We start from the raw sequence: 19,576 nt of genomic DNA on the forward strand, positions 1-19,576 counted from the left end.
CTGCCAACCAGGAAGGAGCTAACCTCATCTCCTGCTCTTCACATAAATACATGAAGTATAAACACTAATGTACAGATTCAGTTACATTTGCAAGTCAGGAGCAGAACAATTTCTGCTTAATCGTGTAACTCTTTAATATTCCCGTGTACATTTCTTGAAGCAATTAATGAGTTACTATTTTAATTTTGTCTCCGTCTTTACAGCATATGTTTTTATACCACATACCTCAACTATCACTCCACCAATCCACTTCCAAAAGTCACAGTAGTGAGAAGGTGTATCCATCAGACTCTGTCATGTTGTTGTGAATGTTTCACTCCATTTATTAAGCCATGATTTCTTTTCTGTTTCTGCTGTCTTTCTTTCAATTTCCCCTTAAGACTTGGCTGAACTAAGCACAATCATGAACTGAATCTTCTGTGTATTATTAAACATGTATTGTAGAACCCATTGTGGAATGTGACATTCTTATATAGCTTAGAAAAAGTTTGCTGATCAATGTTTCATTGTTAAGCTCTAACACCTTTGTAATACATGTGTTTAATATCATTTTGTTTCATAAAGCACTCAAGCAGAATTGAACAAAATTGAGGACCATTATCTTCTGGTTAACCACACATGAGAAAATGGATCTAAATTCTTTGACAGTTTGATATGTTGTAGTACAGGATTTAACAGGTTTCACTTTTATCCATTTACCCTGTATGTATACAAAGGATTATCAATGCCTTTCTCACAATAATTAATGACTGCCCTTGGGAAAGGTTTGATTGGCCATTCCCAACTCAGTAATTGTGTCTTTACTGGTTTGGTTCTGTAATCTTAAATGCTTTCAGGTTTCTTTGCCTTTGCAGTTACTTCCATTTCCATTGAAGTCACATTTTACATGCAGGATCAAATGAGCGATTCTGTATTTTTAATAACTGACCAAATTCACAAAAAAAAGGGTCATACAGCGCAGTCTAAAGAAGTGCCAAATTTACAGTGCTGCATCAGGTCTTCAGTGAGACTATGTACTCATTGACAATCTCGTAGGTCTTCTGATTTTTAGTTTGAAATTTGAAGCTCCCCATAATTTCTGAGGGGATAGGATTGAATCGATCCTGTATCATATGCACTATTTCACTAAATGGAACATATTTTGCTTTCCATGATCTGAAAGATTTGCGAACACATAGTAAGTATCTGAACCCATTTCAATTAACAGAATAACTTTCTTGAGCTCCTGTATAACTCAATTCTGTACAGGTGCATTCTCACCACTGCAATCGATTTCCACGATGTTCTCATGTTGCAGTTCAACCCAGATAAGTGTGAAGTGGTTCATTTTGGTAGGTCAAATATGTTGGTGGAATATAGTCTTAATGGTAGGACCCTTGGCAGTGTGGAGGATCAGAGGGATCTTGGGGTCCGAGTCCATAGGACGCTTGAAGCGGCTGCGCAGGTTGTCTCTATGGTTATTGTCCTTCATCAATTGGGGAAATGAATTTAGGAGCCGTGAGGTATTGTTGCAGCTGTATAGGTCCCTGGTCAGACCCTACTTGGAGTATTGTGGTCAATTCTGGTCGCCTCACTACAAGAAAGATGTGGAAGCCATAGAGAGGGTGCAGAGGAGATTTACAAGGATGCTGCCTGGAATGCGGAACATGCCTTATGAAAGCAGGTTGAGGGAACTCAGCCTTTTCTCCTTGGAGAGACGGAGGATGAAGGGGTCCTGATAGAGGTATATAAGATGATGAGAGGTATTGATAGGGTGGATAGTCAGAGGCTTTTCCCCAGGGCTGAATTGGTGACCACAAGAGGACAAAGGTTTAAGGTGCTGGGGAGTAGATATAGAGGAGATGTCAGGGGTAAGTTTTTTACTCAGAGATTGGTGAGTGCGTGGAATGGGCTGCCGGAAACGGTGGTGGAGGCGGATACGATAGGGTCTTTCAAGAGACTGTTAGATAGGTACATGGAGCTGAGCAAAATAGAGGGCTATGGGTAAGCCTAGTAATTTCTAGGGTAGGAACATGTTCGGCACAGCTTTGTGGGCCCAAGGGCCTGAATTGTGCTGTAGGTTTTCTATGTTCTATGTTCCTATCACTTCCATATGTTTTGCATAGAACACAGAACAGTACAGCACAGGAACAGGTCCATCGGCCAACCACGTCTGCGCTGACCACGGTGCTAATGTAAACTAATCCCATCTGCCTGCACATAGACCAAATCCCTCTGTTCCCTGCCTGTTCATGTGTCCGCCCCTCTGCAGCATCTATCTAACCCACCATTTGGGTGCACTAGAATTTCTAGCCCTGACTCCTCAAGCAGAATGCAAACAAAAGAGACTAGTCACCTGCATGGATTTTAAAAGAACAGGTATCCTTAATCCAATGGCAGAATTTTAAATTCACACTTTTGCTATTATTTATACCAGTGACAGAAACCCACAGAAGGTGAACCACATTTCCAAATGTTTCCAACCTTTGTAAAGTGTAAAAGTTGGCTAACCCTGAGGGGACTTGGCCTGGGTGAGATAGGAGAGCAAGTGCCATTGGGTCAGCTGCCTGCATGATGCGATCTTAAGGATGAGGATGGCTGGAAGGTGGGGGATAAACATCAGCCAATTGGAAGCCTCTTACTGGCACACAGGGAGGATTCACTAGCACATAGGCAGTTGCAGGGGTTTCCTTTGGCGTAGTCTTGGGAATCGGGAAGGGAAATCCCAAAGGCAGGAGAGGTGATTGTTCTCATGGGGCTGAAGGAATACAGCTCCTCTTGACCTCCTTAAAGGAAATGTTAGACAAACGTTAGAGCAGCACTTCTGTCTACAGACCAGTGGCAGACATGCTTCAGCCTGACTGGTAGCCATGACAGCTTCCCAGGTACGAGCATTGTTAAAATACTAGACCCTACTGACTTCATGGACCCCATAAGGCTCCTGTCTGAATCTGGAGCGTGCTTTACAGGCTCTTGTATTGATGAGACTATCATCAGAAATTGCTTATAACTTGCTTACCAGACCTTTACAGAGTATCTGTGAAACATATGGATTTCAACTGATGCATTTTTTAGTCCTTTTTATACATTTGGAACTGACAAAGATGTTTAGATAATGATGAAACGTCAAGAATGTTTATACTGTATGGTTTGTCAATTTGACAATCTCTCTATTCCCTGCCCTGCTAATTAAAGTTCTCTGAAGAAATTTATACTTGAATCAATCTTGGCAACCAACTGGGAAAAGCTGGAATGTCAAAAGGTCATCAGTATAGCAGACTGAATTTTTGTGTGTTGGGATTTCAAACGTGCCCAATCTGTAGCGTGGCTCAAAAAACAAACTGAAGTGTGGTTGTTGGGCTTAGACTACATAGGTACAATGGGTTCCCTTTGCAGCATGAACTAAGGCCTTCAGTAATGGACACCAGTGATATCAGAGCTACTTTATTATACACTACATTTGTGGATCTGGAGAAGATCCAATCATATTTATGACCTATTCCTTGATACAAGAATAGTATTTAATTTAATACATTAAAAAAGATTTATAAAATTTGATATCCTTGTGACCCATCTGTCCAGGGCATACAGAGATTGGTGTAGAAATAATATTTTCTGCCTTAAGTTGACAGCACTGCACTGGCATCTATAACCTGCTCTGAAAGAAATGTCACAGGAGAAAAGCCACCTGCTGAATTTTTATACATCACTCCATGAAATGCTCATCTTTCATAACAACAGATGTATTATTTAGCAGCTTCTCTACTACATAAAGACAGAGATTTCAGAGCACAATGTCCCAGTAGGAATGTGCTTTCAAACTGACTATGAGATTTAGTAATCAGGCTATCCGTTCTTTCAGTTGCTTGTTCAATACTTTCCCTTACTTCACCAAAAATAGTTTACCCTGGCTTCCTGTGACATTGTTGGAATGAACACATTCAGTAAATACATGTTGTCTTTGGCAAATATTTTCTCAGTTGAAGCAGAAAGAAGGCATCCACTAATAAAAGGTTGACAGGGAAAGTATGATTCCAAGGTCAAAACCACTTCATTGTCATTACTCTATAATGAGCTACAATGGGCTACAAAATGAAGTTGGGCTGCAGAGTCAACAACAGCCCATCCCTTCCTGATGAGCTTAATGCATTCTATGCACATTTTGAACAGAAGCAGATTGGTTTGTCACCACCCATCCTGACGGCCTCCAATGCAACTGAACCCATGGTCACCATCGAGGACATAAAATCAGTCTTCTGGAGAGTGAACCCGAGGAAAGCATCTGGCCTGGGTGGTGTCCCTGGCTGTGTACTCAGATATTGTGCTGATCAGCTGGTGAGGGTATTTGCAGACATACTTAACCTCTACCTGCTTCAATCTGAGGTTCCCACTTGTTTTAAGAAGACCACTATCATTCCGGTACCTAAGAAATACAAGGTAACATGCCTTAATGAATACTGACCAGTGGCTCCAACATCCACCATCATGAACTTCGAGAGGCTGGTCATGGCACGCCTTAACTCCAGCCTCGTGGAAAACCTCAACCCACTGCAATTCATCTAAACAGGTCTACAGTGGACGCCATCTCCCTGGCCCTACACTCATCTCTGGAGCATCTGGATAGTAAAGACACCTACATTAGACTATTGTTTATTGACTACAGCTCCCCCTTCAATACTATAATTCCAAGCAAACTCATCACCAAACTCCGAGACCTAGGACTCAACACCTCCCTCTGCAACTGGATCCTTGACTTTCTGACCAGCAGACCGCAATCAGTGAGGATAGGCAGCAACACCTCCAGCACGATTATTCTCAACACTGGTGCCCCACAAGGCTGCATCCTCAGCCCTCTACTCTACTCCCTATATACTCATGACTGTGTGGCCAGATTCTGCTCTAACTCCATCTACAAGTTTGCAGATGATACCACCATAGTGGACCGTATCTCAAATAATGATGAGTCAGAGTACAGAAAGGAGATAGAGAGCTTAGTGACATGGGGTCATGACAACAACCCTTCCCTCAATGTCAACAAGACAAAAGAGCTGGTCATTGACTTCAGGAAAGGGGGACGGTGTACATGCACCTGTCTACATCAGTGGTGCTGAAGTTGAGAGGGTTGAGAACTTCAAATTCCTAGGAGTGAACATCCCCAATAGCCTGTTCTGGTCCAACCACGTAGATGCCATAGCCAAGAAAGCTCACCAGTGCCTCTAATTCCTCAGGAGGCTAAAGAAATTTGGCATGTCCCCTTTGACACTCACCAACTTTTATCGGTACACTACAGAAAGCATCCTATCTGAATGCATCATGGCTTGGTATGGCAACTGCTCTGCCTGGGACCACAAGAAACTACAGAGAGTTGTGGACACAGCCCAGCACATCATGGAAACCAGACTCCCCTCCATGGACTCTGTTTACACCTCTCTCTGCCTTTGTGAAGCAGCCAGCATAATCAAAGACCTCACCAACCCAGATCTCTAGAGATTTTCTCTTCTCCCCTCAGGCAGAAGATACAGGAGCCTGAGGGCATATACCACTAGGCTCAAGGACAGCTTCTATCCTACTGTTATAAGACCATTGAATGGTTCCCTTATACGATGAGATGGACTCTTGACCTCACAATCTACCTTGTTATGACCTTGCACCTTATTGTCTACCTGCACTGCACTTCCTCTGTAGCTGTGACACTTTACTCTGTATTCTGTTATTGTTTTTACCCTGTACTACCTCAATGCACTGTCTAATGAATTGTTCTGTATGAATGATATGCAAGACAAGTTTTTCACTGTACCTCTTTACAAGTGACAATAATAAACCAATACTCCTTACAATTATTTAACAAATAAAATTTGTTATAGTTTGATAAGTGGTGCCTGCTCTCCGGAGGGAGTGGCTGTTGGAAGGGAAGAGATGAGCACTTGGAGAGGATGTGGGACAACAGCAGGTGTGAAACCTGTGACAAGGTTTGGGCGCACGGAAATGTCTGATTTTAATGCAATTCTCTATTTACCATTTTACCACTGGATACTGGAATCTGCTGTTTCCTGCATACCGGCAGGATTTCTAATTTGATCTACTTTTAGATTTGTTTGTTAGCTATTTTCTCACTTTATTTCCCAACCTTATTAAAATTCTGTTTAAGCTCATCCTCTAATGAAGTGTTTATTTCAATATCTATTTTCGTGAAAAACTGAGACAAAGTTGTTATTCAAGACTTCTGTCAAAACCACTGATCTTTATCTCACATATCCTTTGCCGTCCTTATTCCTACTTAAGTTTTGTTTTGTTATAGTCAATACATGTATTGAGTACTTTTATTTCTTTAAATATTCTTTGATAATTTGATTTTGTAACTTCTCTTTTGTTTGTTATATTACAGTATTCAGCAATAATAGTGGCCAACTTATCATTGTCTTTTCCCCTGTCATTTTTGAGAATTTGAACTCTATTTTTTCCTACCAAAATGTACCATCTCATATTCATAATGGAACTGAGTGTAAGTTATAAACCTAGATTATTAAAATATGTGGTTACGCTATCCCTTTATAGTAACTATAGCCCTTCATTTGGCATTGTCCACCGATATTGTAGTTATCGCTCTGATTCCAAAGTGTTACCATAAATTATTAGTAATAGTTGTCCTAGCACCAATACATGTGTACGCCCCTTTTTCATTATTGGCCAGTCTTACTGACATATTGCATTCTGTTTTGTTTAATCATATTAACATATTAACTGCTTTTGATTTCTTCTAGTCCTACAATCAAATTACCATATTCTCAATTGCTTCCGTCATAGCACATTAAAATAGAGTCACACAGCATCGAACAGGCCCTTCAACTTCTCCCATATTCTATTATTCACCTATACACTATTGGCAATTAACCTACCAACCAACCTGCACACCTTTGGGATTTCACCCATGAAATCAAAGAGAGAATGTGCAAACTCTAAACAGGTAGCACTGGAAGTCTGGATTGAACCCAGGTTGCTAGAGTAGTGAAACAGCAGTTCTACTAGTTGTGCCACTGTGAAGTAAATAGTTCTGCTCATATTATCAATACCTTTTAGCATTTTTCAGTGCAATGTACCTTCTTCCTTTACTTGTTTTTGAACATCGTCCATTTTATTGATCAGTCATATCCTGATATTTGAGTAATCTTTTGCCAAAGCAAACTACATCATTGAATAATTTGAACTATGCATTGGATATGAAGGGAATTGAGAGATATGAGTACATTGTGAAGAGGTAAAAGATCAGCTGTAGTCTTATTGAATGGCGAAACAGGTATGAGAAGTTGCTATTTCTGTTTTTTTTTACCTTGTTTAAATAACCTAACAAAATGCAAATCAGTGCTTAAAAAGTAGAATTATTATTTAATACAAATTAAGTAGAAAGAACATAAGAAATAGGAGGAGGATTAGGCCATTCATCCCCTCAAGCCTGCTCTGTCATTCTACCATCTCCACACCGTTTTCCTACCTCATCCCCATGATCCTTGATTTCTTTAATATCCAGAAATCTATCGATCTCTGGTTTAAATGCAATCAATGGCTGAGTCTCCATAGCCCTCCCGGTTTGAGAATTCCAAGGATTCACCATCCTTACAGTGCCAAGGAACAACTTATTCTCTGGGTATTCAACCTTGGGATGGACACTGTTACCCAAGCATGAAATAGTTAAATAAAAACAAAATATAGGAAATGATGGAAATACTCAGGACGTCAGGGAATATATATTAAAAGAGAAATAGAGCAAGTGCTTCAGGTCAATGGCCTGCCATCAGAATTGGTAATCCCCTTCTGATGAAAGGTCATTAACATGAAAACGTTAATTCTGTTTCTCTCTTCACAGATGCTGCCTAACCTTCCGAGTATTTTTTTAAAAGTAGTTTTGGGTTTTATATTGAATGGCTATATATTGAGTGATAAAATATGTCCCTGGATTTATAATGATGGAGTGTCTTTCCAGAAATCTGATTTCAGAAAAAATGCTCTAATAATTTCTTCAAATATAAAGCTTTTGATATTTGTGCTTTTGAATTGAATATAATATTTCAGCTTTATGTACGACCAATCATAAGCAGAGTGATTAAAACTGAATATATACTCTTGCATTGTTTCAATAATGCTTTATGGAGATACAGTGTCTTCTCCTTGATTGACCTTATAAATCTGTTTGGACAGAACAGGGACATGTTAATGTGGTTTTGTGACCGGGACATGTTAATGTGGTTTTTGTGAAATTCCAAACAGCACATTCAAATTCCATCATGGGAGTCTGAAATTGTTTGAGTTTGGAATTTAAAAAACACTGGTATCGAAAAAAGTGGCCATGAAGCTCTCACCATAATCCAGCACATGTGAACTTAATGGAAGGAAACCAGTTCTCCCTACCTAGACTGGCCTATATATGATAGCAGTCATGCACCCAACATTGCTGGCTCAGAAGTGGACCAGCAAGTCACTCAATTTTGTCGAAGAGATTAAGAGTATCTAGGGATGGGCAATAAAAGTTAGGTTTGCCAATAACATCTCTATCCTAAGAATCAGTTTTTGAAAAGTCTCATACTTTGTTGTTCAACATCTTAAAATAAGGAACTATGTTCAACATTAACTACGCTTAATGTTATTAGCTGAAGTTATCTTTACTGATGTGTTACGGATTAGGTTACTATTTGGGGAATGTCCCTTTAAGGCATAGTACAGTAGTGTGTGCGTGTGTGTGTGTGTGTGTGTGTGTGTGTGTGTGTGTCTGTGTGTGTGTGTGTGTGTGTGTCTGTGTCTCTGTGTGGTGTGATTACGACAACAACAGGAGATAAGGACGTGATGATGTTTTGGAGCAGACAGTCAGAGAAGAGAGAGAGGGAGGGAGACACCCTGCTTGCTGGTCTCTGTATCGATGGATGGGAAACAATAACTGTGTCTGTCACTACAATCCACGTATGGATTTTTGGAGTAATCCAGTGGAGTCCACTTTGTCGTTAACCTGTAGCAGGAAACAGGTATTTGTGTGGACGGCCACGTTTCGAATGCCTTTCAGGGTGGCAGATACTTTGGAACAAAGTAATGGAGATCATCAGTGACTGAGGTGTCATATGGGTTCCATTGTGGAACATTTGGATTTTGTAATTTCTCTCTATTCTCTCTCTACATCTTCTCTTCAGTCAACGGTGGTTTTGCAAAAGCCTTTGCTCACATTTCACCTTATGGCTTGCTGAACTGAACTTTGAGAACTATTCCTGAACTTGGAGTTTGGGAATTTGCCACACACACACACACTTCGGGTTTAGTTTTTGGGGTTAATGTTTGATATCTAACATTTTTACTTCCAACATTCTAACATTTTTATTTTTTATTTTTCTTATTATGATAAGTAGTTATTAACAAAATAGTTTCTAACACTTATACATGACTCGGTGTGTTTCTTTTGTTGCTGGTATGTAAGAGATGTCACTTTTTTTTACATAAGTACAGTGTTAATTTGTAATTTTTGTAACAAATTTTCTATTTGCTATCAAATATACATAATTTTAAAAAATTGGATATTTATAATTCTCTGAGGCTAAATTACAGCTGCTACTGTTGATCATGCATCCACTTTCTATCCTTGCTGATTTGCAGCTTCTTCGCTTCCTTTACGAGTTTCTAATTTTCTTAACTCCTGAGGACTCCAAGCTTCTTTCTGAAAGGCAATATCTATAAAAGCCAACATTTTCAAAGAACTGTGATAAATTTATTGAGTATTTTTTAAAACCCTCACTGGATTTGAATTATTGCCTTTCCTCCTATTAAATATATTTGAATTATTTCCATTGGATAATGGGTTCCAATATTTTCCTCTAACTTCAAGTGCCAAATAAACTGGTGCAATTGGAAGGATTAGACTAATGACTATTTTCAAACAAATAAAACCTACAAAATAATTAGAAAACAATTAGTGATATTGTAGACATATTTTGGAATGATACTTTTGTCTTTATAAATCATTCATAAGCTGGTTTGCATTAGGGACCCACAAATGCAATTATTTAGCTTTTTAATAATCTTTCTCATTAACTACTAGTCAATAGACTTCATATACAAATAACCCAAGACAAATAATTCAGCAAGCATTTAAATGACAATAAAACATTTTAAGTTCTGGTTGGAAATAACTGGAATTTTAACCACTCTATAGTATATGTATTTTTGTCTGATGTTATTGCATTATGTTGTAACTCTGTTGAGATAATAACACATGCTCGAATTATAATTTATTTTTTTAATAACAAATCTGTTGCTTTATTTCTCTACTAATTTGTTGCTTCTATTTTCACTGGCAATTGATTGATTGAAGTAGTTTCCCAACAGGACAGTGCATTTCCATGACCACTCTGGATTGTGGGGCTCTTTACATTTTGCCTTGGTCTGAGCCAGCTGCCAAATATAAACATAAGTCAGTGAAGACTATCCCAAACATAATTTATGTGGGGAAACAACTTCATCCAGTTTGTCAGTGGAAATCTCCACCAGGTGGCAATCTACTCCTGAATGCAAATTGCCACACGGGCAATTTTGACTTGGTTCGATAATGCAAAATGCATGATGGAGAATTGGCAGCCCCATTCATATTTCTGCAGATTTTTTTTCTCTCAGCATCAATAGATATGAAAATTGATGGAGATGAAAAATAAGCTTACAATCTGCCACTCTCAGTTTTAGACAATTGCACAAATCAATGTGGACATTAAACTATCAATATTATGAATGAAGAAGAGTTTTTACTTTATTAACATTTAGGTGGTGTCCAACAAAGTGTTTTCAGGGAAAGGTCAAATCACTATCTTGTGCTTCAGCCCCAAAGGAAGGTTAGTACTGCACAGATTATGCACAGGAATATCAGGATTTCTTTTGCACCACTGCTAATTGAACCTAATGACAAAGCTCAAAACAACAGAAGAAGCAACAGAAGCCTAACATCCATTTGCTGTTTTTGAGGTTCTATCTTCAACAGAAATTAGTTTTGCTGCAATGGAAAGTTGTGCACAAAAGAGTAATGGTTATACATGATTCTTCAAATGCTACCTCTTGAATGGACTGATTCATCAAGTTTAATGAATATAAGGGTGAGTTTATGTGTATAAATTATAAATATACTGCGTAGTATCACAATTTTGTGTGCAATGTGGTGATTCAATTTCAATGAAAAGTAAAATGCATTGGAAAATCCAGAACTTATTCTTTGAATCATGAAGACTGTGTCCTCCATGCACTGCATGCCTGGATGCCACTTCTATAAGTTTTGTTTACACAAAACACATCTATGAACTATACACGGGGAAGCAGACCTTCTTGGTTTCTATGAGTCCCACTTCAGTGTGATGTAAAGGGGACGTGCATGAGCAGGTGCAGCCTGGCTTTTTGAATATATGTCAAGTAGATCTTCCTTAAGTAATGCACCAAACTGGCACTCCCTTAGCTCCCCAGCCCCATTCCCCAATAGCAATTCTTTCACATGTCACCAGCCCTGCGCACAGATTTACCACTTTACTCTCAGACTACCATATTTCCATCTACTGACCCCATCCAAGTATCGATCTTCTTCCCCCTCAACTACTGATCTCTCCCTCAGCTACTGATGTTTCCCTCCCAACTACTGATCTTCCCCTCCCAACTAACAATCTCTTTCTCCTAACTATCAATCTCACCCTTCCTAGAGAATTGTCCCTCCCAACATTTGTCTTTCCCTCCCAACAATCAATCTATCATTCTGACAGTCCATCTTCCCCTTCTAACCAACCACCTCCAATATATCAATTGCTGCAGGGGTCTAGCAGCAGTAGCCAGGTCTCTGGCACTGGGACCAGTCCTGCTGCTCAGAAGGGAAGGGAGGAGAAGAGGAAGGCAGTAGTGATAGGGGACTCGATAGTCAGGGAAACAGACAGGAGGTTCTGTGGCAGTGAGCATGAATCCCAGATGGTATGTTGCCTCCCAGGTGCCGGGGTCCGGGATGTCTCTGATCGGGTCCACAGGATTCTTGAGCGGGAGGGAGAACAGCCAGAAGTCATGGTTCATGTTGGTACCAACGACATAGGTAGGAAGAGGGATGAGGTCCTGAAAAGTGAGTTTAGGGAGCTAGGCAGAAGGCTGAAGAACAGGACCTCAAGGGTAGCAATCTCGGGATTACTGCCAGTGCCACGTGATAGTGAAGGTAGGAATAGGAGGAGATGGCAAATAAATGCATGGCTAAGAAGTTGGTGCAGGAGGGAAGGTTTTAGATTTTTGGATCATTGGGATCTCTTCTGGGGAAGGTGGGACCTGTACAGAGAGGATGGGTTACACCCGAACCTGAGGGGTCCAATATCCTTGCAGCCAGGTTTGCTACGGTGGATCGGGAGGGTTTAGACTAGTTTGCGAGGGGGATGGGAACCAGAGGAGTAGGTCAGAGGAAGAAGGGGATGGGGAAAAGTCAGATCTAACAGGTAGAGAGGCTTTGAGGAAGGAGAAGCAGAGTACAGGCTATAAAAGTAGTAAGGCGGATGGGCTAAAGTTCATTTACTTAAATGCAAGAAGCATCAGAAATAAGGGAGATGAACTGAGAGCTTGGATAAGTGGGACTACGAAATTGTGGCTATCACAGAGACATGGCTGACATCAGGGCAGGAATGGATATAGAATACTCTTGGTCTTCAGTGTTTTAAAAGGGATGGGGGGGAGAAGAGGAGGAGAGGTGGCGATATTGGTCAGGGACACTATTACAGCTGCAGAAAGGGTGGATAATGTAGAAGGATCCTCTCTAGAGTGAATATGGGTGGAAGTTAGGAACAAGAAAGGAGCAGTTACTCTACTGGGAGTATTCTATAGGCCTCCCGGTAGCAGTAGGGATACTGAGGAGCAGATTGGGAGGCAGATTTTGGAAAGATGCAAAAATAACAGGGTTATTATAGTGGGAGACTTCAACTTCCCAAATCTTGATTGGCACCTGCTTAGTGCCAAAGGTTTAGACGGGGCGGAGTTTGTTAAGTGTGTCCAGGACGGATTCCTGACGCAGTATGTTGACAGGCTGACTAGAGGGAATGCCATATTAGATCTAGTTTTAGGTAATGAACCGGGTCAGGTGACAGATCTATCGGTGGGTGAGCATTTGGGGGACAGCGACCATTGCTCCATAACCTTTAGCATTGTCATGGACAGGGATAGAAGCAAAGAGGACGGGAAGATATTTAATTGGGGAAAGCTGAATTATGAGGCTAAAAGGTGAGAACTTGAGAGTGTAAATTGGGATGACATTTTTTGAAGGGAAATGTACTATAGAGTTGTGGTCGATGTTCAGGGATCTCTTGCAGGATGTTAGGGATAAATTTGTTCTGGTGAGGCAGAGAAGGAATGGTAGGGTGAAGAAACCATGGGTGACAAGAGAGGTGGAACAACTAGTTAGGAAGAAGAAGGCAGCATACATAAGGTGTAAGCGGCAAGGATCAGACAGGGCTCATGAGGAATATAGAGTAGCAAGGAGGGAACTTAAGAAGGGGCTGAGGAGAGCAAGAAGGGGACATGAAAAGGCTTAGGCAAGTAGGGTTAAGGAGAATCCCAAGGCTTTTTATTCGTACATGAAGAGCAGAAGCATGGCTAGAGTAAAGGTAGGTCCGATTAAAGACAAAGGTGGGAAGATGTGTCTGGAAGCTGTGGAAGTGGGTGAGGTTCTCAATGAATACTTCTCTTCAGTATTCACCAAGGAGAGGGGTCTTGATGACGCTGAGGACAGTGTTGGTAAGGGTAATGTTCTAGAGTATGTAGATATGAAGAGAGAGGATGTGTTGAAGCTGTTAGAAAATATTAGGACAGATAAGTCCCCGGGGCCTGATGGAATATTCCCCAGGCTGCTCCGTGAGGTGAGGGAGGAGATTGCTGAACCGTTGGCTAGGATCTTTGAGTCCTCGTTGTCCACGGGGATGGTACCGGAGGATTGGAGGGTGGCAAATGTTGTCCCCTTATTCAAAAAAGGTAGTAGGGGTAGTCCAGGGAATTACAGACCAGTGAGCCTTACGTCTGTGGTGGGTAAGCTGCTAGAAAGGATTCTAAGAGATAGGATCTATGATCATTTAGAGAATCATGGACTGATTAGGGACAACCAGCATGGATTTGTGAAGTGAAGATCTTGCCTCACTAGCCTGATAGGGTTCTTTGAGGAGGGGACCAGGAAGATTGATGAGGGTAGTGCAGTGGATGTGGTCTACATGGATTTTAGTAAGGCGTTTGACAAGGTTCCGCATGGTTGGCTTCTTCAGAAGGTCAGAGGCCAAGGGATCCAGGGAGGCTTGGCCGTGTGGATTCAGAATTGGCTTGCCTGTAGAAAGCAGAGGGTTGTGGTGGAGGGAGTGCATTCAGATTGGAGGGCTGTGACTAGTGGTGTCTCACAGGGATCGGTTCTGGGACCTCTACTTTTTGTGATATTTATTAATGACTTAGATGAGGGGGTGGAAGGGTGGGTTAGCAAGTTTTCAGATGACACAAAGATCGGTGGCGTTGTGGATAGTGTGGAGGGCTGTCGAAGCTTACAGAGGGATATTGATAGGATGCAGAGCTGGGCTGACAAGTGGCAGATGGAGTTCAATCCAGAGAAGTGTGAGGTGGTACACTTTGGAAGGACAAACTCCAAGGCGGAATACAAGGTAAATGGCAGGATTCTGGGCAGTGTAGAGGAGCAGAGGGATCTGGGGGTTCATATCCACAGATCACTGAAAGTTGCCACACAGGTGGATAGGGTATTTAAGAAAGCTTATGGGATGTTGGCTTTCATAAATCATGGAATTGAGTTTAAGAGCTGTGAAGTAATGATGTAGCTTTACAAAACTCTGGTTAGACCACACTTAGAGTACTGTGTCTAGTTCTAGTTGCCTCATTATAGGAAGGATGTGGAAGCGTTGGAAAGGGTGCAGAGGAGATTTACCAGGATGCTGCCTGGATTAGAGTATGGATTATGAGGAGAGACTAAAGGAGCTAGGGCTTTACTCATTGGAGAGAAGGAGGATGAGGGGAGACATGATAGAGGTATACAAAATATTAAGAGGAATAGATAAAGTGGACAGCCAGCGCCTCTTTCCCAGGGCACCAATGCTCAATACAAGAGGACATGGCTTTAAGGTAATGGGTGGGAAGTTCAAGGGAGACGTCAGAGGGAGGTTTTTCACCCAGAGAGTGGTTGGTGCATGAAATGCGCTGCCTGGGGTGGTGGTGGAGGCTGATACATTGGTCAAGTTCAAGAGGTTGTTAGGTAAGCATATGGAGGAATTTAAGATAGAGCGATAGCTGGGAGGAGGGGGTTAGATAGTCTTAGGAGTGGTTTGAAGGTCGGCACAACATGGTGGGCTGAAGGGCCTGTATTATGCTGTATTGTTCTATGGTTCTATGGTTCACACTGATTTCCCCTTCTGACAACTGATGCGCTCCTAAATACCAAACAATACCCCCATGATCTGGCAATCCTCACCATAACCTCTGTAACTGCCCGTACCTGTCTGATTCCCGAGCTCCACATGGTCCATGGGGATCCCTCCATCCCACAATGAATCCTGCCTTGCCTCAGTCCTGGCCCTACTATCTTTCCTTGTGTAGTGCCCGTTCAGTACCAGACACTGCCCGGTGCTCCAGATATTTCTGTTACCTGCAGAAGTTGCAAAGGCCTGAGGGAGTGAGATGACTCACTCTGAATCCTACTTCTATGCAGCTGCCAACTTTGTCATTGAGTTGTACAGCATACAGCATGGAAACAGACCATTCGGCCCACCATATCCACAACAACCAGTGGGCACCCATCCACATTAATACCATCTTCTGGCACTTGGCCCAAATCTTCTATGCTGAGGTGATTCGAGTGCTCTTTAAATGGTGTCAGTGACTCTGCTTCCACCACTCTCTCCAGCAGTGTACTCCAAACATACGCCACTCTCTGGGTGAATAAGGTCATCCTCGTATCCCCTCTTTACTGGAGGGTGACTTCCAAGTCAAAATAGGATTATCCTCTATGAAGGGATCTCCCACCATTCCACTGTGAACAACAGTTTTCAGATCACCACTACAAATTCTCCTTTCATGCTTATCTGAATCCTAGTTCCACTGCTCTCTGGTTGAGCGTGCTACATGCTGTGGCCCAGTCGATTTGGGGAGAGGCCTTTCCATCACAAGATTTTGCCACAGTACGGCTGGTCCCTGAGACACTCTTGTGCCCATACCTATGGCCAGTACATTTCCATTTTTGCCTGACTTGCAGCATCAGTGCTTTTATGCTTGCTTTGCTAATGATGAAAAATTAATTAAAAACCTCAATAATGACTGCACTTCGGAAATCGCTGCGGTATCTGGTTTACATTTAAGACATATCCAGAGAGTTCATCTAAAAGCTGGACTGTCTGGAATAGAAGGAGACAGATGGCAACTGTCCTTATGATCAAAATTTAATTTTCCATACCAATTACTTGCAGCCAATGTCAGGATGGGGGTCTGATGATTATTCAAAGGAGACACTTTGGTCAATATTAAGACAGGAGAGGAATTGCATTTTAGTTATCCTGACTGGCAATTTATCACTTTTGATCTAACAGAGTTACTGTGATGTGATGGGGCAGCCACAGGATGTGAGGAATAGCCTGAACTTTACGAAAGAACCTGGCAAGGCCAGGGGTGTGTAAGTCCTCCTCAACTTAGTGATGTACAGGCACATATAGAAGGAGTGAAGCAGGAGCTGGGTTATGGCAATAATTATCTAAAAGAAAGATGATGCTATGGACACTCATGTGCACCATAATAATGAGACACATACAAACTTCTCCAAAAGTTACAGTCCAGTGAATGCCCTGACTGGCAGCTGGAATCCCCTTGGCCCCTGCCCCATGGGACCGGCAACAGAAAGGAGCATGAGCATCAGGCAATGATTAAATAGCTGGTGACTGGGGAGGAGGCTGGAGATTGGAAGGTTGCAGATTTTCTTGTGAGGCTTGGGGGAAGCCTTCCAGCTCTCCCTGGGCAGACAAAAGTTCCAGTACATGATTAATTACCGATCAGCGATTGGACACAACTCTGAGCATGTTATTTAGGACCGCATCTGAATTTTTTAGCAGCCGATTCAGTGGGGTTATTTCTAACGTCAAAATAATAAGGGTGAAAAGGGAGATGGTTTGCCTGATTCTGATATTTTGTCCTCTAATCCCAAACATATCACAGGCGTTTTGGGGAGAGGCAGGGCTAAAATCAAGAACAATGTGTCAGAAAATGTAAACCTTAGAACTCCTTATTACATTTGGTCCTTGTATCCTGATTTCAGTTATTGCACTAAATAGGCCAAGGAAACTCATGTTTACAGTATTGAAGCACAATAAATATCTTTTTGATCTTCTTGATGCCTTTGATGACCTGCCCACTCACATTTTGCTCATATAAATAGGAGAGGAAATCACAAATGTATTGACAGTTTCCAGCTTTTAAATGAGAGTCATAGAGTTGTACAGCAAAGAAATATTTGGAATAATTTGTCCATGCTAATCTATGCTAATCCCATTCGCCTGCATTAGGCCTGTACCCCTATACTACTTTCCTATCCAAGTACCTGTCCAAATGCTTGTTAAGTGCTGCAATTGTATCTGCCGCTACCATTTCCGCTAGCAGCTCGTTCCACCCTCTGTGTGGAAAAACTTTCCCCTCAGATCTCCTTTAAGTTTCTCCCCTCTCACCTTAAACCTATGCCCTCTAGTTTTAGACTCCCCCACCCCAAGAAAAAGATTCTGACTATTTACCCTACTTATGACTGTCATAATTTTATAAACCTCTATAAGGTCACCCTCAGCCTCCAAGCCTCCAGTGAGAATAAACCCAGCCTATCCAATATAACAGGATAGGCTGGGTTCCAGGCAACATCCTGGTGAACTTCTTCTGCATTCCTTCTAATGCTACTATGTCCTTCCTATAGTGTGGTGTCCAGAACTGTACACAATACTCTGCGTGCAGCCTGACCAATGTTTTGTACAGCTGCAACATGATGTCCCGACTCTTATACTTAGTGCGTCGACCTATGAAGGCAAGCATGCCGAATGCCTTCTTTACTACTATATCCACTTGCGCCACTATTTTCAGGGAGCTATGAACTTCTACCCCAAGGTTTCTCTGTACACCAATGCTCCTGCGGTCCCTACCATTTGGGATTAAATTCCATCCACCATTGTTCCACCCAACTGGTGCTGCCTCAAGAAGGCAACATCTATCATCAAAGATCCTCACCATCCGGACCATTCATCTTCTCGCAGCTACCATCAGGCAGGAGGTACAGAAGCCTGAAGTTCCACACCATCAGGTTCAACAACAACTACTTCCCTTTAACCATTCAGTTCTTGAACCAACCTGCACAACCCTAATCAGTATAGCAACACTATGACCATAGTCATACAGCATGGAAACAGGCCCTTCAGCCCAACTCGTCCATGCCGACTGTGTTGCCCAGTGAGCTAGTCCCATCTGCCTGCATTTGGCTCATAGCCCTATAAACCTCTCCCATCCATGTACTTATCCAGATGGCTATTAAGTGTTGCTAATGTGCCCACCTCAACCACTATTTCTGGCAGCTCATTCCAAATACGCACCACCCTTTGTGTGAAGAAGCTGCCCTTGATGTCCCATTGCAGTTTGCACTACAATGGATTTTGTTTTTTAATTCTAATTGTGTTCTTTCTTGTAAAAATTGTGTATAATTTATGTTTAATTTGTGTTTTTCTTGTGAATGTTATGTATCTGATGCTATGTGCCTGTGATATTGCTGCAACTAAGTTTTTCATTGCACCCGTGCATACATGTACTTGTGCACATGACAATAAACTCGATTTTGGACTTTGTCGTCAGGAAATTCACTAAAAATACCCCTACATTCTACTGTTCTGTTAAAATTAGTCCCATACAAAATATGTGCCAGCCCCTGATGGTAATGGAATTGAGAGTCTGTGAGCTTTGAAGAGTCTACAACCAGTGATTGTCCAACAATGATCAGGTGGGCACCTATGCCCAATCAGCACATTGCTGTGGTCCAGATCTATTTCAGTGTTAATATCTTTCTATTTAGTTTGCTTATTTAACCTTACTTGGTGTATAAATGAGAAGTATTACAGAATATTGATTTGTATTGAACAGCTGTCAGATAACGGGTACAAACCAATTTTTTTAAAATGAGTACTTGGGAAGCAGCTGTGTGGGTGCAACCAACACAACAAATTGAGAGCACAGTGTGGCACACCATGAGAACAACAGCTCTAGGCTTTTATAACTGAGCTGTGGCTTTACTGATGTTTCCAACACACATTCTTGAGTTTTGTTTGTTGGCTCGCAGTCTCATCCTCCAAGGTGAAGAAAGAATGGATCTTCTTCCTGGAAATGACTTTCCCTGCTTGTGTGCAATTTCATAACAGAAATTGAGGGAACTCAGGGCAAAGTGCTTGTGAGCCCGAAAATACTAATTCTGGATAAATTAGTGGATTGCACATACCTATCAGATGATGCAGAGAAATACTTGGGGAATAAATAGAAAGCAGAAAGAGTTCACTGAGTTGTATATATTCACAAGGAAATGCAT

Source organism: Pristis pectinata, chromosome 5 (genome assembly GCF_009764475.1).
Source record: "Pristis pectinata isolate sPriPec2 chromosome 5, sPriPec2.1.pri, whole genome shotgun sequence".
Lineage (NCBI taxonomy): Eukaryota > Metazoa > Chordata > Chondrichthyes > Rhinopristiformes > Pristidae > Pristis > Pristis pectinata.